This window comes from Halichoerus grypus, chromosome 11 (assembly GCF_964656455.1).
Source record: "Halichoerus grypus chromosome 11, mHalGry1.hap1.1, whole genome shotgun sequence".
In the NCBI taxonomy this organism is placed as follows: domain Eukaryota; kingdom Metazoa; phylum Chordata; class Mammalia; order Carnivora; family Phocidae; genus Halichoerus; species Halichoerus grypus.
The window spans coordinates 71,572,973-71,599,164 of NC_135722.1; the positions used below are offsets into that span (position 1 = coordinate 71,572,973).

The following is a 26,192-nucleotide window of genomic DNA, read 5'->3' on the forward strand; positions in this document are numbered from 1 at the left end:
TTGGATTTTTGTTGTTTGGCAGACAATCAAGTTTTTTTTTTTTTTTTTTTAATGATTTTATTTATTTATTTGACAGAGACAGACAGCAAGAGAGAGAATACAAGCAGGGGGTAGTGGGAGAGGGAGAAGCAGGCTTCCCGTGGAGCAGGGAGCCGGATGCGGGGCTTGATCCCAGAACCCGGGGATCATGACCTGAGCTGAAGGCAGAAGCTTAATGACTGAGCCACCCAGGTGCCCCCGAGAATCAAGTTTTTTAAACTCAAATTACAAGCTCTCACTTGGATATCTGCTCAAATCTTCATTATTTTTATTCTTATCTAGGCTATAATTTGCTGTCCCATGCATACATAATTTATGGCAATCCTAAAATTTGTAAAATCTGTCCAAACCTTAGTATGAGAGTTAGAGTGGCTCTCCCTACGGGGACCTCTCTCTCACTTTCTAGCCACTTTGGATGGTCCAAGTCCTGTTTTTTGGATCTTTAGTCCTAAAAGACTGTGGTTTCTCCATTGGGAAGTTAGAGCCCTGTGCAGTTCTATCATTTGCCCTAAGAATAAGCAGAAAAACAGGAAGTATCGCTTGTCTCATTCCTCTTCTAAGTCAACTCCCCTTTGAATATGCCTGCTTAACTCTACATGGCTTCAGAAAATATTCTGTATTTTTATTTTTGCATTTCTCCAAGCAAAATGTGAGATTTTTGCAATTTTACTTGTTCCTCTTGTTGATCTATAGTGATTTTAGCACATACATGGACACGTTAGGATTTAGGTGACTGCCATTACCTCAAGCTCCTGGAATGCCTCCAACAACTGTTTTCCCACCAATAGCACTAGATTGCAGCCAAACATATCTGTGTGTTTGCTGCTTGGCTACCAAAACCATGCTGACATTATGTATCACCTATATCGCATAAACAATCAGAAATTATCCTGATTCCTTTGGTAAGTAACAAAAAGGTAATGTAAATGATATGGCTTTCATTCTTTAACATTCTTGGGCTGGAAACCTGACTCTAGTGCTCGCTGGCTATGCTTTCCCAGTTATACAAACTTTCTACATCTTATTTCTCACAATTATAAAATAGGAACAGCCATACTTTTCTGATAAAAATACATAACACATGTACAACAGTATTGACTATATGAAATACCCTCTCCTTATTTATACACATAATGAAACAACTTCTGTGAAATGAGGTTAATGCACATGTCACCTGTTAGGTCAAAACCAGGTTTAGGAATCCTAATCTCCTAATCCCATATCTGATGCTTTTCAGAGTTTCGTGTTCTTTTTTTGATTATTAGATGTTATTGAACTCTGGAAAGAACCGACACTGAATTTTAAGTCTTTTACATACTATTATTATTTGTAAACTTAAAAACTTCTGTGACTCTCAATGACAATATTAGTAAAGTCAAGTCAAATCATGCCTCAGTGTTGTAGGAATACTAATTGAACCTTCATACATGTGAAGTATCTGGAACATTATTGGTACATAATAATATTGGTTTATCTTCTCGAATTTTTGCATAAGTCTTTATAAACATTTGCAAAGTATTTTTCATTGACCTGTCCCTAACTGGATACTTATATAATTGTGTTGTGATTCATATCATGTGATTCTCTGACCAAGGCTTATCCTGTGCCCTATTCTATTTGTCAGTAAGGACCAAATATTTTCCAGTTCTGTGAGTGACAGCGTTCTGCAGCAAAGAGGTGAGGAACACCCCAGGATTTTTTCTCAACCAGACATTCTCTTCTGTTTCTGCCACATAACGCATGTAACAGTGCTATTACAGTGAACTCAGATTTTACCCCTTAACCCTGCTTAAAACCAACATATACAAATAAGCCCTCCTTCTGGCAGACTGACATCTATTAAGAGCAGAGACAAGAATGGCTGAGGCAGACCACTTTTTGTGGTTCATAAACAGTAGATAGGTATAGCTTTCAAAAGATTTAAATGTATTCCCAAGGGCAATCTTCTTCTAGGTAAAAGTTGTGTTTTCTTAACTTGCTCACAAGTTTTCTCATTTGTCCCCACCATCTAAAAAACAATTTACATTGAGGTCAGGCTGATGCTACAAGACAAGTCACAGCACTGCCTGAGATTTTCATTTCAGGCTGCCTCTCTGATTTAAACTCTAAGTGCTAGAGTTGGAGCCTCAGGTATAACCTACTGTTTTTTCATCTGAGAATGCCCTTTAAAAAAAATAAGTCAAAGACTTTATATTTATTTTCCTTGTTTTAAAAGAAAAAAACTCAACTGTAGATGATAACACTCTTCCACAAGCAAAAAACCTTCACATTTAAAATATCAATTTAAAAAGAACAGTTTTCGGGGCACCTGGGTGACTCAGTTGTTAAGCATCCGCCTTCGGCTCAGGTCATGGTCCCAGGGTCCTGGGATGGAGCCCCATATCGGGCTCCCTGCTCGGTGGGAAGCCTACTTCTCCCTCTCCCACTCCCCCTGCTTGTGTTCCCTCTCTCACTGTGTCTCTCTCTGTCAAATAAATAAAATTTTTAAAAAATAAAAAATAGAAAATAAAAAAGTTTTTTTATTAAAAATAAAAAAATAGAAAATAAAAAGAATAAAATAAATTCAGTTTATTGAATTTAAATTTTCACTGTAAGAACATTTTATCCCCAGACAGAGCTGGGCCACTTTTAAGCACTGTTGTAACATGACTTTGAATATGCCAGAGATAAGCTCGATCAAGGTGAGTGATGATGACAGTGGTGATGATGTTGGTGGAGATAATGCAGGATGACTTTCCTACTACCTGTTGAGAACACATAGAGAGAAAATCAAAACTGGATTTAGCAAGGGACCAAATTTCAGATATACATACAGATGGTATATAAAATAAAATAATTTACTTAAATAATACAGATAAAGTCTAAAGGTGGAATAGATAATTTCGTAAGGTAGAGAGCATGCAAAGAAATGGAGAAAGCAGGGCTGTGTAATTAGATATCTTTGTGTTCAAAAGGAACGCTAGCCATATATTGCTTTTTGCACATGTAAGTAAGAAGATGTACTTCTTTTAGGGTCATTTGACTAAAAAAAAAAAAAAAGCACAAAATAACAATATTTAACTTGAACCATTGTTTTGAAATGGGATCATTTATATGAAGATGCATGGCACAGTATCTGACAATAGAGATTAAACAATATTTGTTAGAGTTAGATTCCCTTCCCACTATGTGTCGGTTGAGAAAACTGTATAAAGACAGCACATGAACTAAACTTTGTATGGTGAGTAGGATTTATACATGTAAAAATAGGGAAAGGTGCTATAAGCCACCAGAAACAAGATAGTGAAAGCTATAAAAAGGGTAAAGAACTGAGCACTTGTGCAGTTTTAATAAGGTTTGTGCTAAGTATTAGATCTGCAAGGGTGCATAGGGGTACAGTTATTTATAACCTTGACAGTGGGGCTAAGGATTATAAAATGTTGTTGCTGTAGTTTTCAAATGGGAATACACAGAATTTTTTCCTTTTATTTTTAGCTTGGAGATTAAATGACATGAGTGGTGTCTCTGAAAGTTTTTCCTAGCAGTAAAGCAGACAGCGGATTGTAGTAGAGATTTGGGGAAGAAAACTATTCAGGAGAGACCAATTACAAAGCTACTAAAGTAATCAATAATAGAAGAAATAAGAGTAAATTAGGTAAACAGCAGTAACAGTAGGTGTGAAATGAGCAAGACACAGAACAGATATAAAATGGACTAAAGTTGGTAACAGATTGTATGTCTTTGTAGAAGGTGAGGTCAGAGGAAAAAAACGTCTTTAATGTTGAGAACCCTGGAAAACAGGGAAGACTGGCTTATTAGTCAAAACAATTAAAATTGGGAAGACATGCATCATAAATTTATAATTCTCCTCCTCTGACAATTGCCAAATACTCAAGCTACAAAGAGAACGAGACTACAAAGTCAAGCACAAAGGCTCAAAAAAGAAGAGGGAAATACTGATGGGTCCACTCTACGAAAGAGAAAAGCATTAACATTTTGTACCCAACACAGAGAGGGGCCTGCTGAACCACAGAGCTCTTGATTAAGAGCCCTGTAGCATAATTCCCAAACAGCTGGGCAAACTGGAAGTATAAGAATATTACCGAAACTGCAACCCAGCCTGAATTTATCTCAATCCCCAACTACTTCAGGGAATTCTATTTGCCTCACCAGGGAAAACAGTGAAATACTTCTGATCTTTCTTCTTAGCCTAGTAAGAGGCTTATCAATTTTATTAATTTTTTCAAAGAACAGGTTTTTTGTTATAGTGATTTCATCCATTGATTTCTAGTTTTCAATTTCATTAGTTTCTGCTTTAAGTTTTAATAATTTTCTCATTTGCTTAATTTGGATTCAATTTGCTCTTCCTTTTCTGGTTTCCTAAGGTGGAAGTTTGAATGATTGATTTTAGATGTCTTTATTTTTTAATACACACATTCAATTCTATATATTTCCCTCAAAGCACTGCTTTCATGCATCTCACAAATTTTGGTAAATTGTGTTTTCATTTTCACTTAGTTCAAAATATTTTTTAAGTTCTCCGTGAGTGCTTTCTCATGCGTACGTGCTCACTCATTCTCTCTCTATATATATACACATATATTTGAATATATTGTTGCTATTATTACTTTAAAGAAACTCATCTGTTAGATCAATTATGAACAAGAAAAATAAAAATTTTAATTTTACCATCACTTATACGTTCTGTATTACCTTTGTTTATTTTTGTAGATTTACATATTTCTTTATATGGAGCCTCTGAACTGTGAATTTAGCAGTGCTTCTCCGTTATCCCCACCTTTAGCCCCACAGGATGGCGAGATTGGACTGGAGTTCGGCGTATCCCTTCTCCCCCATGGAAAGTTGTTAGATGGGGCTGGAGGTGGATATATCTCTTCCTCCATGTGGAGGGATAGAGCCAATTGGAGTAGGGTATTTCCCTTCCTCCAGATCAATTTGACTCTTAACAAAACCCCATGGGTTAGGCTCTGGGTAAGAAGTTTCTCCTGAGGCAAGATCTTGCTAAGAACAGAATGTTCTAGCGTATTTCAAAATGGTTCCTTTTCCTCTCCTGCTAATGCAAGCAGGAGGGGATTTTTCTGACATTCACTGTGAGAACCTGTGAGTAGAGCTCCAAGAGATAAAACTCACAGAAGTGTGGGGGCAACCTGATGACTGGGTCCTCCTGAAGTTTTATCTCTCAGAGTTGTCTACTCTAAATGTCCAGCAATTTGTCAATTACAGTTCAGGGATCCCTACCCCAGCACTGGTTCCTGCTCATGGGTTTCTGCTCTGGTAAATTGTGATTCTCTGTATTTGTCTGTTAATCTCTCCAATTTGCAGGGAAGGAATGGGGGCGTGGTTTGCCCACTGACCTCACTTATCTTACAATCTAAAAATACTTGTTGATTTTTCCATTTGCTCAGCTTTTTACTTATTGTTAAGATAGAGTGACAACTTCTAAGCTTTTTACATGCTGGACTGGAAACTAGAAGTCCTTTGTTTCTCTTCGTAAATTCAACTCTGAATCTTTTTATCAATTTGTGTTCCAATATTTGCTAACTCATGCTTTTATTTCCCCATAATTTCTTGGCAAAGTTCTCTTGAGCAACCATAGCTACACAGTTATAGATAAATATAAGATGTTCAAATTAGCATACCAAAAACACAAATTGCAAAGGCTAAATGTACAAGGTACAAAATGAAAAAGCATATCATAAAATAGTAAGACAGAATTAGGGCCAAAGAAATACATATTATTGCTATATGTAAAATAATTTAATACATATATGTTATATATGTTATATATATATAAATATAGATATTTATATATATAATATATATAATTATATATATATTATATACATAAAATATATAATATATATAATATATATATTAAATATTATTACATATAATATATATAAATATAAATATAATATACTTATATTATGTATTTATATATATTTATATTATATATATTATATATATTATATATTATATATATTTTTATATATGTTATATATTCTATATATTTTATATGTATATATTTATATATATTTTATATATATATTGGAGATTCAAGATAAATTAATTCCAATAAATTATATATATATTGGAGAAACAAAATAAATTAATTCCAAAAAATATATTCCAATATATATATAATATTATATATAATATTTTATATATTATAAATATATAATAAATATATTTATATTATATTTATATTTATAATATTCTATATATATTTATATATTTTTTAATATATACATATTATATATACATATATATGTGAATGATCTCAAGCTGAGGATAGTCTATTTACTATGACATTAACCTCAAAACAATGCATTGAAAGATTAGAAGATTTCTAAGTTGAGTTCAAAATAATGAAAAAATTCATGATAAAAGGAAACTTAAAAAATCAAAACATATATATATATATATATATAGGAATATATATATATAGGAATTAATATATTTTGATTCTCCAATATATATATAAATATATATATATTAAATTTATCATATATAATATATATAATATATATAAAATATATAATATATATCATATATATAAAATATTAAATATATTTTATATATATTATATATGTATTTTATATATATATGAGTATATATATAATTATATATATTTATATATATATAATTATATATATATTGGAGAAACAAAATAAATTAACTCCAATATATATATTCCAATATATATATAATATATATATTATAAATATATAATACATACATAATATTTATAAAATATATAAAATATATATTCATATACAATATACATAATATATATAAATATATATAAGCATATATATAAATATATACATTTATATATATATATATTATATATATTTGAGAATCAAAATAAATTAATTCCAATATATATATATTCCAATAAATTATATATATATTGGAGAATCAAAATAAATTAATTCCAATATATATATATTCCAATATATATAAAAAATTTTATATTATATATATAAAGTATTATATATATTTATTTTAAATATATATCATAAATATATTATAAATATATTTATATATTATATATTTACATTTTATATATATTTATATATTCTATATATATTTTTATATATATTATATATATATATATTTATATATATTATATATATATATATGTGAATGATCTCAAGCTGACGATAGTCTATTTACTATGACTTTAACCTCAAAACAATACATTAGAAGATAAGATTTCTAAGTTGAGTTCACAATAATAAAAAATTCATGATAAAAGGCAACTTAAAAAATCAAAACAAATAAATATATATATTTATATATATATGTATTTTATAAATATATTGGAGAATCAAAATAAATTCCAATATATATATATTCCAACATATATATACAATATATAAATTATATGTAATATATATAATATATATAAAATATATATTCATATGTAATATATATATTATATATATTTATTTTATATATTATATATTATACTTTATATTTATATTTTATATTTATATTATATATATATTCTATATATATTTATATATACATATATATGTGAATGATCTCAAGCTGAGGATAGTCTATTTACTATGACTTTAAACTCAAAACAATGCATTAGAAGATTAGAAGATTTCTAAGTTGAGTTCACAAAAATGAAAAAATTCATGCTAAAAGGCAACTGAAAAGATCAAAACACAAACACTGGAAACAGATGCCATTCCTCATGTGGCAAAAGAGAGATGTCTATGCATGTGTGAGAGAACAGCAATTAAATTTCTACCTAAAAGTGAAATAACAGGAAAAATGTATGAAGATGGTAACTGGTGGAAAAAAGAGAGTTAAAGGGCCTTTCAATTATTGGAAAGATGATCAATCTTTCTCATAGTAAAAGAAATCATTTTAAACACTTCACCATACCATTTTTTTTAACTTACCTGATTGTTAATGACCAAACAGTTGTTAAAATATCTTAAGGGTGATTGTGTTAGGAAAAGGTACTCTCATGCATTTCTGGTGGGTATATAAATTGGAATAACATCTACCTATCAAGGGATTTTGACAGAATTTATAAATTAAAAATGCATTAAACTACCAATTCCAATTATAGGTATGTGTCCTTCAGTGCTAATCATGCACATGAAATGGCAGTGGAACGTTGTTTGTAAAATAAAAAATTGGGAAACAACCAAAATGTCCATCAATAACAAGGCACTTAAATAATTTATGGTATAGTCATAATGTACTATTATACAGCTGTAAAAACAAATAGAGAAGCCCATATGGGACAACCTTCAAAATGTATGATGTATTTTAAGTGAATTTTAAGTGAATAAAACAGAAGTACAGAATAGTGAAAGTAACATGCAATAGTTTTTTGGAAAAGTGAGATTATATTAATATATTTATATACATACATATATATACACACACGTGTGTTGTGTGTGTGTGTGTGTGTGTGTAGGTATAGAGAAAGAGAATATATGAGAAATTATTTTTGTAAGAATACATTAACTACTATAAAACTGGATGCAAAGAGGAAAACTGAGTGGCTGGGCACTGCAGACAGGGAGCATTTTCACAAGTATATTCTCTCATGTTTTCTGAATATTTTTTAAAGAAGTGAGTGAAATAATAAATGGTTTATCAAACGCATAAATAAAATTTAGAGATGAAAGAGGAAGGCAGGAAGGAGAGGAGAAAAGGAAGACGAAAAGGAGAGGAAGGGTGTTAGTTCCCAACCTCTAGAGTTCTGGGGTGAAATTGAAAATTGTCCCCTTCCTTAAATGGGGGAAAGGGGAGACCCAAGAAAGAAGCAGGCCACCCCAGCATGGTACGTGGCAGGTGTAGTAAGCAAGGGAACTGATTTACAAGGTTTGCTTAGGCAGTTGCAAACTGGTTTCGGCCCCCACTCATTAGGAATCTTAAAAGTTTATATAGAGGCCTTGACAGGGTTGAGTAACATGTACTGTCCAGACGATCTGAACAACACATTGCTCAAGGCTGCATCAAGTGGCTCCTGCTGCTGAACAGTGAGTAGAACGTACATTCCAAGGACAAGGGAGGGGCTGAGGAGCCTCTGATGGCCCAGGACAAGCTGAAGGGTCAACCTGCAGTCACATCCTCTTGGTGACCTCCTCCAACCGAAGGAAAGAAGGAGGTAGGAAAAAAGGCTTGCATTTATAACTCCAATCAATCCTATATGAGATAAAGAGACTGCTGAAGCTGAATATTTACTCAGATTATTATAATATGACTTTGAACTGTCAAACTCAAATAAGTACAAATACTGGAGGGCTTAAAGAATTTCATCTTGCATTTGTAAAGCCAAATCCTAACCACATTTTGTAAACAGCTTTTTGGTTTAGAAAACATTTGCAGATATGCTTATCTTTCTTAGGTAGGTACTACTTTTTTCCATTTTTAAAATGATTAACTAGAACCTCAAAAATGTCCAGTGACACACAATGAAGTATAGAAGTTAGTTTTCAATTCAAAGTCTTCTGAGTTTACATCCCATGCTCATTACAAACTACCTTATTGGAAATATAGAAATTTTTGCTTTATCTCTCCCTAACCCCCATGCTATAATAATTTGGGGCAAACCTTAGGCTCTATGGGTGAGTAAGGGAGTGAATAAGGGAATGAATGCATGAACGAATGAACCAAGGGTTCAGTCAAGGGGTTCAGAGAAAGAGATATTAAAAATTGAAATATGTTAAATGTAGGAACAACTTTAAACTTAAAACTAAGTCTGCTGGAAGTGGTATAATCTTTCTGAAGGTCAGTTAAAACACTACAAAAGTCTTAAAAAGAATGAAAATGCTCCTTCAGCAATTTTACTTCCAGAGATTTCCCTAAGAAAATAAAAGAAAGACACAAAATACATGTATGACTATATTTAATATGCATATGTTACTTACAAAATAAACAAAAAATTATTTTAACAGAACAGATTAAAAGAGATTCGCTACCGAAAGAAAATGTATAGAGGAATAATTTTATTTTGTTTTGTTTTACTTCTTAATTCTTTAACCTAAATTTCATTTCATCTTCATTAAAATACTCATCAATTTTGCCACCAAGTATACCTTTGCTTGGACTCCTTCAAAGTGGCCAAGAGCTCAACACCAGGTGTCTACTTAGTCCTTGAGTCCCCCAAAGTTTAATGCATTTGAGCATCAGGGTTTATTCTGAGCCAGATACAATGCTCCCTTGGTAGCCCAAAGATTTAATTGGAATCAGTCACTGTATCTTAAAGAATCATGACTCTCCCTTTTGAGCCTTTTTAGATCAAAGTGTCACTGGCCCTGCTTTCAAGCTCAACACCTAAAGACTTCACTATCAATTAAAGGATTCTCATTCCAAACCCACTACAGCCCTGAATTATGTTCCTGAAGCATACATCTAAGGAGATGCCTAAGACTTACAGATTTAGTGTTCTAAAATAGCCACTCTTTCTGGCAGAATCCTCTCCCCTTTCTCTCCACCAGCAAATTGGAAAAAGATCCTCCTGATACTCAGAGTTATCAGAAACCTTAAAAAGAAAATCAACATTTTTGAGCTGGATAGAATGTCCTGCAATTGTGATTCAAAGCTTTATCCTTCTAAGATCTTGGTCATCATGATCTGTGTCTATTTCCCCTCCCTATCTTTTATTCATAAATATAACTTTTTTAGAGTAAAATTTCATATATTCTGTGGTATCGGTACCAGCAATGAAAACTATGTTGGAGAACAAATACAAAAGAGAATTATAATGTTTACTCCTAAAGCAAGAAGAAAAGAACAAAATATCAAATTCATGGTTGCTGTTCACACGGATTTGTATATTTTTCAAGTGTCCCATAAAATCTATATTAAAATAAAGCTAGTTAATAGCTTGTTCTTTGTTACACGGTGGTACAATTTGGGGTTCTTTCATGGTTACGCCACGTGGGCCCTTCAGACATAATAACAAACCCAACAGATTGCTAATTGAGGACTTAGTTCAATAATTACAAAGAGCAGTAAAATGTGTAGAAAATATAAAAGCAGATTCTGTTCTTGGGAATTGTGAGATGACTGAGTTTATTTGCTTCTATCGTTAAATTAGAGGGTCTTACCTTGACAAATTAAGCTGGGACTAACAGACACTATGTGATCAATGGGATTGAAATGAGTGACATTCAATCACATCATGCCTTATTATATGCACATTTTAATAAGATGAAGGATGGCCTTGCAGCACAGGCAAGACACAAGAAATTGTCACTTTTTTAAAAAGAGAGCATATTAGGGAGCTGAAGTACCAACTCTTTGCTCTGCTTTGCTTACATAAAAGAGCCTGTTCACCTAGTCTGTGATACCATGTGGTAGCTTTAATCTTACACACATTAAGTCCCACTGACAGAAGGCAAATTAACTAAAGGTGAAGAAATTCCCTTTTCCCATGAACATTTCAGCAACTTGAAATAAAATTAAAATATTATTTGATTTTTTACATAGATATGATTATTGAGTGTTTTTGCCTCCAAAAACCTGTGGAGCAATCTCTCATTTATAGGTAAAGAGAGAGAATATTTTTCTTGGAAATGATTATATTTTTCTTCAAAATGATTAAAGAAATTCATAAATTTTTCTCAGAAATGATTAAAGAAATTCATAAATCATACTTTCCATTGTATATTTCTTCCATCAATTAATACATATATGACCTAAAAGACAATCAGAATTTAGACAGTTAATAAAAAGTTCAACTAGTAAATGCTGCTTTGATTTTGTTTTTCTCAAAGCAGATACACATCAATAGCCAAAATACCTTTGTTTCTTTTCTTCATTCCTCAAAGTCCGACAATGTGTCAATGTTATAATGTTGTTTCAGTCTGCTAAATTTTATAATGAAAGAAATTCATTTTTCTGTGCAAAGAGTATTACAATGGAGTAAACTGAGATTAAATATTTTATGACTTTGGCCATCTTGTAGTGACAAAAATTCTCATTCCATTATTTCCAGTTACTTAAGAGTCCTAGTATTAAATCCATATATTTTATCTATAAGGAATCAGTCTCCTTCCCCAGTTGCTTTGTTGGGGTTTTAAAACTAGGTCTAACAAATAAACATAGAGAAGTATGAAATAAAATACCATTAATTTGAGGGAAATCAGTATGAAAAGTCTGGAATTTACAGATGGTTAAGATGTCTGATTGAATTCACAGGCAATGCAAATTGGCTGCAGATGGTGAGGAAACTGGTCCAGAACTTAGAGTTCACACCATTTTTGTTTTTATTTTTATGTTTTAAAGTCCATTTCCCAAATTCTTATTTTGACAGGAAAAGTCCTCTCATATGGACTACACTTTAGGACTTTTGCATTTTTGAGTTTCATTAAATCACTTTTTTAGGATTACATAAAGATTACAATGGACATTATCATCACCTGGTGATTTGATGTTGCTTATGCTTCTTCAACAAAGTAATTTAGTTACAGTCATCATTTGCTTCTGAAAGCAAGAATTAGAAATTCAATCTGGCATTGAATTAATCCATTAAGATTTGACAATAAAAATGCTTTTGGAAGAATACTAGTCTTACTAAGAATAACCAAAAGGAAAATAGCCTATATAAAACATCAGGCTTAAAAAAATTATTAAATATAACTAGCACAATATTTAACAAAAATGTTAATATCAAATCATAACCTAGGATTAAGAAATTCTGCACTGACTAAAACAGCCTTTATCTGAGCTGGATCCTAAACATATGAAGCTAAACTGATAAAGTTCCTAAATTTGTCAAGTTTCTACCAATGCGTATATATAAATGAAAATTGAAAAATTCAGTCAAGACTCTCAAATCTTTACATCATCAACTCTAATGCTAGCACAAAATACAACAGAAGAAATACAATATTTAGTTAAAAATTTGGACTCTGGACTTGAGTCCTTGGGTTTTTTACTACTTACTAAATATATGTGAACTTGAGAATATTATTTAAATGCATAGTGGCCTGGTTTCCTCAATTTTAAAATGGGTTTTATCAGTCAAGGTCTTAATTGCACACAACACAACCCACTCTAGCTAGCTAAAGCAGAAAGGTATTTATTAAAACAAAGTATTTATTAAAGCAAGTATTTCTTAAGGCAAACTTTTTTTCTCTTTGAGCTATGAATAAATGTTTTAGACCTCATGGCCAGATGGTCTCTGTTACACTCAAGCCTGACAATCTAGCTAAAGCAGCTATATACAATGTATAAATACATAGGTGTGACTCTGTTCGAATAAATCTTTATTTACAAAAACAGGCATTGCCAACCTCTGTCTTCAAAAGATACTATGCATCTCAGACTCAAAGATTTCAGCAGTATAGATGCAGAATCAGAGGTATGAAGCCAGTTTTAATGGCAAAAATCATTGGGCCACTGATTTCACATACAAAATTCTACCACCACTGCCCCCAGAAAGCATAGCTTGCAGTGTTAGACAATGAGCACACACAGGACACTATTACTAGGACCCCCTTATCACTATTATGCAACATTTTCATTGTCCTCTACCCCTTTGCCAGCAAAATGGAGTCAACTGAACACCTCCTACTTCATATTACCCTCTCCTATGAGTGCATCTAATTGGAGAAAAATAGATCATAAGATATAATGAAGGCTAGGAAAGCAATTTTTAGCTTCTATCTTGGGAAATTATGATTCATGATACGAAAATTACCAAAATACAGAAAAGGTATTTAAAATATACTATGGCCAAAAAATAACAAGGATAAGTCATATAAATAGATATGAAAAGAATATAGACCTCATGAGAATTGTCATAATAATTAAACATAATACATGTATATATCATTCAAAGCAATGCCTGCCATCATTTATTTCAAATTTGAGAACTCCTTTAGCATTTCTTGTAAGGCAAGTCTAATGGTTATGAACTGTCTAAGCTTTTGTTTATCTAGGGAAGACTTTATGTCTCCATTTTTGAAGGCTAGTTTTTCTAGATATAATATTCTTGGTTAGGAGGTTTTTGTTTATTTGCTTGTTTTTCAGAACTTTGAATATATCATCCCACATTTTTCTGGTATGCATGGTTTTTACTGAAAAATCTTATGGGTATTCATTTGTATGTGACAATTCATTTTTCTATTACTATGTTCAAAATTCTATCTTTGACTTTGAGAATTCAATTACAATGTGTCTCAATCTGGATTTCTTTGAGTTCATCATATTTGATGTTGAAACTCATTGGTAAAGGCAAATATACAGATAAATACAGAACATTGTGTTACTGTAATGGTAGTAGGTAGATCACTTTATTCTAACATAAAAGTTAAAAGGCAAAAGTATTAAAAATAGCTATAACTGAAATATGTTAAAAGACATACAATATAAGTAGATGAAAATTATGGCAACAATAAGAGAGTATGCATGGGAGGAAGAAGTTAAAGTATAGGGTTATCATTTTAAATAGACTTATAAATATAAGATTTGTAATGTAATTCCCAAAGTAACTACATACACAAAAATATACCTATAGAAGTTACACACACACAGAAAAGGGAACCAAACCATACCAACACAAACAACAAAATACAAAAGAAGACATCAAGAGAAAAAAATATAAAAGAACTACAAGACTAACAGGAAACAACATAATGGCAATAGGAAATCTTTCTCTATCAATAATTATTTTAAATGTAAATGGTTTAAACTTCCTACTCAAAAGACATACAGTGCCATTCATGACAATATGTATGGACCTAGAGGGTATAATGCTAAGTGAAATAAGTCAGAGAAAGACAAATACCACATGATTTTAGTTATATGTAGAGATTACTTAAAAATAAATAAACTTAAAAAATTTATATGTAGAATCTAAAAAAACAAAATGAACAAGCAAACAATAACAACAAAAACAGAAACAGACTCATAAATGCTGAGTACAAACTGAGGTTTGCCAGAGGGGAGAGGGTGGGGGAATGAGTGAAATAAATGAAGGGGATTAAGAGGTACAAACTTTCAGTTATAATGTAAAGTCATGGGGATGGAAAGTACCGCATGAGGAATAGAGTCAATACTATTGTAATAATTTTGTATGGCGACAGATGGTAACTACACTTGTGGTGAGTATTTCAAAATGTAAATAACTGTCAAATCAACTATATTATACAACTGAAACTAATACAATATTGTATGTAAACTATACTTTTAAAAATTACTGAAAAATGTATACATAAATTTAAAAAGATAATTTTAAACCATAGCACAATAAAAACATAAGATAAAAGGAATTGAGTAGAGTTGCATGCACTGACCTAGTAGATCTCCAGGACTTATTACTATGTGTAAAAAAAATAGAAAAAAAATATGTATACTGTGAACAAAAACATAGAGTGGCTGAACAAACTTTTTAAAAGACACATTTTATGCTTTCTATAAAAACTCATTTTAAGTTTAAGGACACTCTTAGGCTGAAAGTGAAGGGATGGTAAAATGCATTCCACACAAGTGGTAACCAAAAAAGAGCAGAGGTAGTTTACTGATATCACACAAAATAAACTTTAAACCGAAAACTGTTACAAGAGATAAAGAAGAATGTTATATAATGATATAAGGGTCAATCACCATGAAGATATAATAATTATAAATACATATGCACCCAACATTAGAGAACCTAAATATATAAAGCAAAAGTTAATATAACTGAACATTCAAAAAACTGAAAAAACATTAATAGAACTGAATTTACTTCTATTTTAATAGAAACAGCAATACAATAATGGTAGGTGATTTCAATACCTAAATTTCAATAATGAATAGAACATCAGAGAGAAAATCAATAAGGAAACAGAGAACTTAAATAATAGTATAGACAAAATGGACCTAAAGGACATATACAGAACACTCCACTCTAGAGCAACAGAATAAATTCTTTTCAAGTGAACATAGATCTTTCCTCAGGATAAATCATGTTAGGTCACAAAACAAGTCTTAATAATTTCAAGAATACTGATGTCATACCAACTATCTTTTCCAACCACAATAAAATGAAACTAGAAATTGACAGAAGAAAAAGTGGAAAATTTATAGATATGTAAATTTTAAACAATCTACCCCTGAACAAAGAAAAAAGAAAAAAGGTCAAAGAAAAAATCAAAAAGGAAATTAGAAAATACCTTGAAACAAATAAAAATGAAAACACAACATACCAAAACTTAGGGGATGGAACAAAAACAATACTAAGAAAGAAGTTCATAGAAATAAATGCTTATATTTAAAAAAGAAGATATCAAATAAACAATCTAACTTCACATCCCCAGGAGCTAAAAGGAGAACAAACTAAGTGGAAGGAAGAAAATAACAAAGATTAAAATAGAAATAAAGAAATAAAAAATAGAAAAACAATAGAAAAAGATCAGAGTTTGATTTTTGAAAAGATAAACAAAATCGACAAACCATTAAACTAAGAAAAAAGAGAGAAGACCCAAATAAATAAAATCATATATGAAGGAAGAGACATTACAACTGGTGGCACAGGGAAAAAGAATCATAAAACACTACCTTGAACAGTTACACACCAGCAAACTGTATAATTGAGAGGAAATGGATTAATTCCAAGAAACATATAACATACCAAGACTACATTAGGAAGAAACAGAAAGTCTGAACAGACCCATACCTACTATGGAAATTGAATCCTCAATCAAAATCAAAAGTTTTCCTATAAAGAAAAGGTCAGGATTAGATGGCTTCACTGATGAATTCTACTAAATATTTAAAGAATACCAACCCTTCTCAAATGCTTCCAAAAATCAAAGAGGAGGAAACACTTCCAAACTCATGAGGCCACCATTATTGTGACACAAGAGCAAAGACAACACAAGAAAAGAAAGTGACAAACCAATAACCTGATTTATATATGCAAAAATCCTCCACAAATTAGCAAACTGAACCTAATAGCATATTAAAAGGATCACATACCACATCTAAGTGGGATTTATCCCTGAAATGTGAGGCTGGTTCACCATAAGAAAATCAATTAATGTGATACAACATATTAACAGAACAAAAAATAAAAAACACATAATCATCTCAATACAAGAAGAAAAAGCATCTGACATGATTCAACATCTTTTCAGGATAAAACTCCCAACAAACTAAGAATTGAAAGAATGTACCACAACACAATAGAGGTCATACATGAAAAGCCCAAAGCAAACATTATACTCCATGGTGAAAAAAAATAGAATGTTTCCCTCTAAGATCAGAAAAAATACCCAGTCTTGCCCTTTCTATTGAAAAGTTTATTGGAATTCCTAGCCAGACATATTAGGTGAGAAAAATTTTTTTTTTTTTTTTTTAAAGATTTTATTTATTTATTTATTTGAGAGAGAGAGAGAGAGAGAGAAACAGCATGAGAGGGGATAGGGTCAGAGGGAGAAGCAGGCTCCCCGCCGAGCCGGGAGCCCGATGTGGGACTCGATCCCAGGACTCCAGGATCATGACCTGAGCCGAAGGCAGTCGCTTAACCAACTGAGCCACCCAGGCGCCCTAGGTGAGAAAAATTTTAAAATGCATCTAAGTCAGAGAGAAAGAAAGGTAAAATTGCTCCTGTTTGCAGACAACAGGATCTTATACATAGAAAACCCTGAAGACTCCATTAAAAAAAAAAAAAAAAAAAAAATCCCTTAGAACTAATACATAAATCCAATAAAGCTGCAGGATACAAAATCAAATACAAAAATCAGTTTCATTTCTATACACTAATACCTCACTATCTGAAAAGGAAATTAGGGAAACCCTATTTACAACAGCACCAAAAAGAATTAAATACTTACAAATCAATTCAACTAAGGAAGTGAAAGACTTGTATTTGAGAACTCAAAACACTGATGAAAGAAATTAAAGAAGATACATTGGAAAGATAACGCTGTGTTCATGGATAGATTGGATATTGTTAAAATGTCCATATTACCCAAAGTAATCTACAGATTCAATGCAATCCCTACCAAATTCCAGTAGCATTTTTTTTACAGAAATAGAAAAAACAATTCTATAATTCATATGGAACCACAAAAGACCATAAACAGCCAAATCAGTCCTGAGAAAAAAGAACAAAGCTAGAGGCATCACACTTCCTATTCCAAAATATATTACAAAATTACCATAATCAAAATTAGTCTCATACTGCATAAAAATAGATATATAAACCAACAGAACAGACTAGAGAGCCCCAAAATAAAATCATACATATATGGTGAACTAATCTTTGACAAGGGTATCAAGAAGACAATGGGGAAAGGATAGTCTCTTCAATAAATGGTGCTGGGAAAACTGGACATCTACAAGCAAAAGAACAAACCTGGACCCATACCTTATACCACTCACAAAAATTAACTTGAAATGGATTAAGATTTAAATGTAAGACCTAAAACCATAACAAAGCATAGGGAAAAATTTCCTTGACACTGGTCTTGACAATGATTTTTTTGGATATGATACAAAAAGCACAGACAATAAAAGCAAAAATAGACAAGTGAAAACTACGTTCTGGACAACACTGACCAATCATCAATCATACTGTACATTTAAAAATTCATTAAGAGGGTACATCTCAAGTTAAGTATTCTTACTATAATAAAATAAATTTAAAAAAATAAAATAATATTTGGCCCTCTGTGCTTAGTAATTATTAGATATCATTGCCTGGAATTCCAAAAATGTTATGGCTCCATTTTTTGTTTTAAAAATTAGCAAAACCCTACCAACATCTCATAGCATTGTTTTTTTGTGTGTAAAATTTAAGTAAAATCAACTAGATCTTCAAGCTGCATGCAGCCTGGACCAAATGTAGTATGTTCTCTGAAAATAACTACTCTCCGTATCTCTTCCTCCTGACTCACATACAGTTTTCTTTAGTCCATGCATCTGCAGTAAAGATAGATGAAAAGACTAGACATTAAGAAATGGTACCTTTCAAAGGCTTGAAGAAAATTTAGAACCATGAAAATATTTATTTATTGCTAACTACTCTGCTTTTGTCTTTTTCCTGACTATACAACTCAGTTGCAGACCATGCACACTCAGAATTGTTTTTCATTAAAAGGAATCAAGAATAAATCAACAAATAGTGGAGGTCCCGTTGGAAGAAATGGTGCTCTGTGTATGCCAACCCTTATATTGGTATTAATGTTTTCCACATTCCCTTTTTCCCTTATGTTGCACCCCTTTTTCTTGATTTTTGATATGCTAGTGGATTCCATCCATCTTACTTTAACTTCTTGACTTTATCTTGTTATGTTACTCCTCTGCTCAAAATCCTCCAAAGAATTTTTACCTCACTCAAAGTAAAAGACAAAACTCTGGAAATGACCGATAGGGCCCTACAGAGTATTCTGGACAGGTTACCTCTCAGATGTCAGCTCCTACTACTCCTGCTGGATCATTCCATTGTAGTAGCCATGCTGGTCGACTCATTCTCCAGCATCCAAGGCATTTCTGCCTTAGGGTCCGTTGTACTTTCAGCTTCTTTACCTGCAATGCTCTTCCCATATCACTCCTGCATTTCCTTCAGATATTTATTTAAATGTCACTTCACTTTCTTACGCTACTCATACTTTCATCCCCTTTTCCTTTTTCTTTTTGACTCTTTAACCCTAATCATTACTATCAGCTTTCCCCTCTCCCTAACTAGAATGAAAGCCCTACAAAAGTAGGGGTTTTTGCTTAGTTCATTTCCCCTTGAATCCCCTAGAAATGTGCCTGGCCCACAATAGATCCTCAATAAGTATCTGTTGAGCACATTAATGACTACCAGAATGCTTATCTTTCAGCTGCTGAACTTAACTCATTTTCTTGAGGACTGAGGCACTGGTCTCTCTGTAACCTCTGAGTGCTCTTTAACTTAGCCTTCTTTAATACAAGTCTCTGACCTACCACTTTCATTAATTCTCCCATTCTTTGGAACTAGTCTGTTGGACCTCTGGTAATATACAATCTTCTCAGAAAAAAACCAAACTGGAATTTAAGTGGAGGATCCATGGATAGACAGATTTGTTCCCATCTCTTCATCATCATCCCTCACAATTTTTCACTTAATTATAGGCATTATTCTGTTCTTCAGGAGAGTCTAGATCTGAGAAGATGAAGTAAACTAAGAGGAATATATGGATTCAAATGCATTGACAATGATTATATATGTTATATCTCATATGTCTATATCTCATATATATCACACTTCAATATTAAAAAGTGATTTCATAAGGAAACTGAGACTCAAAACTTGAACCTGCTGATTTCCAAAAATCAAGTTCTGCGGTAGAGATCATCTATGTTCTTCCTATCCTACCACACTTCTCTCACAACCGAAATTAGACCCAAATCAAAATATCATGAATACTCACAAATGCACAGACAATAGAGTTAAAATGTGGTGGCAACTGGTTTTGCATCAATGAGCATAAATTAAGCAAAATAATTATAGTGTTGCCTTTTCCACTTTATTGTCAAGCCGTTTTAAATTAATAGGCAATAAGTTGAAACAAGCAAGCAAGATGGCCTCCTCAACACAGGAATCTGCACATGACACAGGGTAAAATTAAATACCTTACAAATATAAGCCCAAGGTTGTTTTCCAAAGTGCTGCCATTCAGTTCCATCAACTTGCACATTTGTCATAAAACACTTGAGAGCAATATTTGAAATGTATCAGATGAACCTCCTCAAATTCTCACAGATGAACCCATAGACAGGAAGAAACCATTTTCCTTTCCATCACAAAAACGTTACAATATTCCCCAAATATGTTCATTTGTTCCCACCTCCTTTGAAAAGAACATAGTCACTTACAGCATCCTAAAAGTAGATTCTTTAGGAAAGGCCATATTGGGGGACAGGGGCCAGAAGGATGCAACTGAGTGTGTCTGCAGAGAGAAAAAGGAAACAAAAGAGTAGTGAGAGCAAAGGGCGCTTGCTGATCACAGCTGTCAACAGCTTCATTTCAAAACCATTAGGGGAAGACCGGGGATAGATTTCTGAACACTTGAGGGACCCAACAGGACTACACAGCAAACAGAAACATCACGCTATTTTTACTTTTTCTGGCCTTTATTTTTGTGAAAGCCATTTTCTCCCAACTGTAATTTTCAATTTGAAACCCTTTGAAATTTCTGTCACAGCATTTCTTTTGATATAAATGACATAACTAGGAGATACCCAGTAATTTCTATCACGTATTAGCCTCTGTGATTCAAAATGATTTGATTTTCCCTAAGCAGTGGATTTAAACATTTTTTTAAAATTTAAATGCTGTTTGAATGAAATAAAAGGACTTAAAATCTATTTTCACTCTTTCTAAAACAACTTCAGACAAATTTCTGTACCCCAAAATGACAGCCAGACAACTTGGAGTTTTCACTATATATATTCAGAAGTAATTGCAACAAAGGCTACATGGAGCCCAAAGTGGTAATTAAAACATGTAAAGGATAGTCATACCTTGATTTTAATTTCCTGGTAAATTAAAGGGTCTGCCCATGCACATAGCATTGTATTACAGCTACAACCATTCACAATCTTAGATTGTCTCATTTAGTGTGTCTACTGTGCTATTGATATCTTACTCCTTTAGGCATAGCCCACTCGTGAGTTCTGATTTCTCTGAAGCTCTGGTGAAAGTTCTTACAATTCTATTACCTAATTTCTTCTCCTAATACTCTCACCAAAGTCCATGAGTACTGTATCCAGAGAAGCTTTATATTCCCATTCACCTTCATCTCCAAATTTCAAAATTGTTAAATATTTTTGCTGACTAATCCTCTCCCTATCACAATATATGCCTTTACCCCTCTTCCACAAGTATTACTTTATGAACACTATCTAAAATGAAAATACATGTTTTCATGCAAATACATATATTACAGAATTGAACAAGTGAGAAGTATGTGGTAGTGCTAGTGGATGTGAAGGCGCATAGTGGAGGGGAATTCCTCTTCTTATATCAATTTATGAAATGAAAATACTGAAATAATGAATTATTTTGCATATATATTTGTAAATATTAAAATTAAAATTATATACGTAGACACATCCATCTGTCATGTCTCCATATTTTTTAAGAGAGAATAATTATCAAGTATTTTTCCAGATGGCACAATTAATCAATGTGTCTACATTTGTCTTATTCCCACAATTTTAGGACTGATTAGTCAAGATTTGATGGCATGAAAGCCAAAGCTGTCACTCAAGTGGATGTTTTAGAAGTCTGTTGTGCCTCGGAATAAGAGTTTTGACCCTGAAATCCTGGGTCTGGGGGCACCCGGGATAGGACATAAATTCTCTTAAGCCACACATGTCCAATTTCTCTGGTGTAAATTAAATCTTATAAGAAATCTGGCAGCTGTATTTCCAACCTTCAAAAAAACTTCTCAAAAGAAATCTAGGACATAGGGCTTTTACTGGTTGTGACAAGTAACTCATTTACTACTGTAACCAAAATGGCAAGTGAGGATAATATACAATACTTAAAAATAAATAGGCCAGCCTTATAGAAAAGATACTTATACTTAATAATTTGGTCAGAAAAAAACTAAAGAGATTGAGAAGATTAGTGTGCTTATTTGTTTTAATGCCTTTGTGTTTTGTCCCTGCAGACCACTGAGATGCTGAGTCTGTCTGGTCAGTTTGCTGATCTGAAAGGCATTTTCTCTAGACTCTGTGGCAGTGTTGTTGTTGTTGTTGTTGTTGTTGTTGCTTTCTGCAGCTTTTTATCTTTTCTAAAGTTTGTACTGACACTGTATAAATTTATCCAAATGTTGTCACCATGAGAATACTGGGTTTTATACACAGAGGTATAACAAGGCTTCCAAAAGAAGAGGAAGTAGGGGAATATAGCCATGCCTTAAGATTTATAAAACCCAATGGTGAGTAGCTCCCAGCAGATGTGCAAGATGACCTTCAGGAGTCAGATTGTTTCATGGGCATGCAAAGACTGACTAACATATTTAACACAGATTTAAAGAAAACAATGTGTAACTTAAAAAGATTATTGGTCAGCTCTGGAAAAGATAAAAGGGGAGGCCTGGTGACAAATATTGGCATGGTCCATGCCTACATACAATCGAGGTCTAGGAAAGAAGCCACCACCTTAGTTTTTAATTATGATGACCCCACCATCCTCAATGTGAGGTTGCACAAATAGGATCATACTTGGTATAGGTTAGACATTGTTCTAAATATTTCATATGCTGCATTATTTAATATGAAGTTAGTTACTATCACCATCCCCATTTTACTAATGAGCACATTACGGTTTAGAGAAGTTAAATAATTTGTCTAAGGCATCCCAGCTAGTAATTGCTCGGGCTGAGATTTGACAGGTGAATCCAAGAGCCTCTGCACTATACTATATTATCTAAATTTTGCCCAATACCACTTAACTTCAATCCAGTCTTCTTGTTCTCATTCTACACTCATCAAATGACTTTGTATCTAATTTTTGGCTTGGAATGTCTTTATTTTAGACATAATATTCCAGCTTTTGTTATGGTTATGTATGGAGGGTAAATTGATGGAATTGACATTCCGGTTTCACATAGCAATCACATGAGCTTGGTTACTGAGAGGCCCTAAGGACAGATGGGTTTGTTCTCAGTAGATGACAAAACTAGGTTTTTAGGGCTGCATGTTTACTAAATGATGCTCAAATTAATTGGGTCAAGCAGGTTTCCAACAGAGGAAAACCAGGTATAAGAGACAAACCAAGAAATGAATTAGTTAATGGTTCAGATTTTAGTCAGAAAGGAAGAATAAAGGGAAATATAGAGGTCTAACTAGAAGAAAAAGGAAGAAAAGCTGATGGAGAGGCTGAAGGCTACCCAAGATAGGTCTTCTAAATGACACACTCACTTTGAATTTTTTTGTTCAAGCTGTAACATGGCCGTGCGTGACCTGGTGCGCTCCATCTTCCTGTGCAACATGCACCCGTTCCACGCCCACCTGCCGCGGCGCCGCAACCTGTCAGGCCTGTCCCAGCACTGTGCCCGCAGCCCGCCTGCAGCGCCTCCCCCGCGGCGCCGTCAGCACCAACGCCCCGTATCAGCCGCCATTGGAACGGCGGCCCTTCGGCCTGGCCCAGGAGGCCTGCCGCTCCTACAGACACGTGGTGCTCAACAAAGTGCACTTCTTCAACCTGCAGGTGCTCTCTCGCCGCTCAGCCATCCCAAGCCTAACCGACGAACCCTGCACCTGGTGCTCAAGTGCTGGGCCGTGCTGCGCTTCGCACGCCGCTGGCACGTGACGACGGCATCCCGTTGGGCACCAATGGCACGCGCGTGGAGGCTGACCCCTGCCTCCGCGTGGTGCGTGAGGTGTGCGCAGCCAAGTGCGCATTGCTAAGGCCGCCACGCTCAAGGTGCTGCCCTTCCTGAGCTTCACGCTGCAGCTGGAGGCCTGGATCCACAACATCACCTACGGCTATGGGCGTGGCATGCAGCTCGAGGCCAAGACTGCGTCCAGGCACTCGCTCAACGTCTCCCAGGTCTGGCCCCACGCGCTGCTCTTCGCCAAGGTCCACCGCGTGCCGAAGCTGTGTCCTGGCGCGCAGCAGCTTCTGGGGTACCAGCCTATGTCCTCTGAAGGGAAGCAGGGCGACCTTGGCCTGGATCTGGTGCTGCCGCCGGGGCTGAGCTGCTTCAGCTGGTCACCGCCCACAGCTGCCCGCCCCCAGGTCTTAGCAGAGGCCCCCCAGTTTTGGTGGTAGGGAGGACGTTGGGCCACACAGGGTTCAGGCTGCTATTGGAGGGGCCCCAGAGTTTGGGTGTCCTCCCCTGTAGTAGGAACAGACTGAGTCCCCAAAATCCGTGTTTCTTTCTCTTTGCTTCTAGATTTCTCCCTTGAGTACTGTTTAGGAGTTGGGTTCCCATCAGGCACAGTCTTCATGTAAAGCAAAACCATTCCCCCTTTCCTCTGGGCACAGAGAGTAAGTTCAGACAACTTGGCTGCTAATCAAAGGCTTTCTTCCCAAGTTTCTCCTCTCTTGGGATGCAGCATCCAGCAGCTAGGAAGGAGGACCCAACACCATTTGGGAGCAGAGGGGCCCTGTGATGAGCTGCCTCTGAAGTCTATACATTCCCCCCCCAACCCCTGCACACACACTGGACTCCATTCCACCCATGCCTGGGCACCACACTCCATCAGAGCCATTGCATTTATATTCACCTATATCTTGCAGCAGGAAATCAGACAAGATGCCTCTCATCTTGTGGTCTCCCCTTAGCCTCTATCTGCCCTATCTCCCAGGAGCCCACATACCCCCATTACCTGCACAGGTAGGTGAACCTTTGATTTGTCCTGACAGGAAAGATCCTACCTACAAAACTAAACATAATAATTAACCTGTGTGGGGAAGAAAAAAAAAAAAAACAACCTAAAGGAGTAACATAAAGTAGAATATTGGTTGGTTCTTATTGCAATCCTAGTAATTGGCTTTATCCCTAAAATATAACTACGTTAGTATAAAACATGAGATTGGTAGCTAGTATAAGCCTTAAAGATAACCTTGCAGACTCACAGTGGAACAAAATTAATTGTGAAGCACCATTTTTATTACTGGGATGTTTGATGGAAGAGACAAGAAAAGGACTGAGGAAAGAGAAGAGTCTTCAGCCAAGAAAGACACTCAGTTTTTCTGACTTAAGCCATGAATGTCTATGTAGAACAGCGAGTCATTGCAGGCTTTACACAGTATATTCACAGGAATTCTCAAGCATTTATTTTCCAGTTCCTACATTTTATGATTTGGTAGATTCACAGTTAGAAACAAAAGGAAGAGTAGTGTGAACAATAAAAATAAACTCGGGGCTGCTGAGTGGCTCAGTCAGTTAAGCTCCAACTCTTGATTTCAGCTCAGGTCATGATCTCAGGGTGGTGAGATGGAGCTCTGTGTAGGGCTCTGTGCTCAGCAGGGAGTCTGCTTCCCTCCTCTCCCTCAGCCCCTCCCCCATGCTCACTCTCTCAAAAATAAATAAAAATAAATCTTAAAAAAAAATAAACTCTATGAGTAATATAAACTTGAAAAACAGTGTCTTATCACTTTTAGGACTGAACATTGGAGAGTTGCAGGGAGGCCATGAGCTTCTAGAGATGGCTAGATTTAACTGTATACCAGGAAAGGAAAGAGAAAGGGA

The 26,192-nt window shown here is 34.2% G+C and overlaps 1 long non-coding RNA gene and 1 pseudogene across 1 annotated transcript; one reads left to right on the plus strand and one right to left on the minus strand.

Moving 5' to 3' along the window:
* Window positions 1-2,587: 2,587 nt before the first annotated feature.
* Window positions 2,588-4,913, minus strand: LOC144379536 (uncharacterized). The gene is made up of 2 exons (XR_013442695.1): window positions 4,732-4,913; window positions 2,588-2,783 (listed from the first exon to the last, which is right to left on the minus strand). It is a non-coding gene; the product is annotated as an uncharacterized LOC144379536 (long non-coding RNA).
* Window positions 4,914-23,940: 19,027 nt separating this feature from the next.
* LOC118541625 (carbohydrate sulfotransferase 6-like) lies at window positions 23,941-24,766 on the plus strand (annotated as a pseudogene).
* The last annotated feature ends 1,426 nt before the right edge of the window (window positions 24,767-26,192 follow it).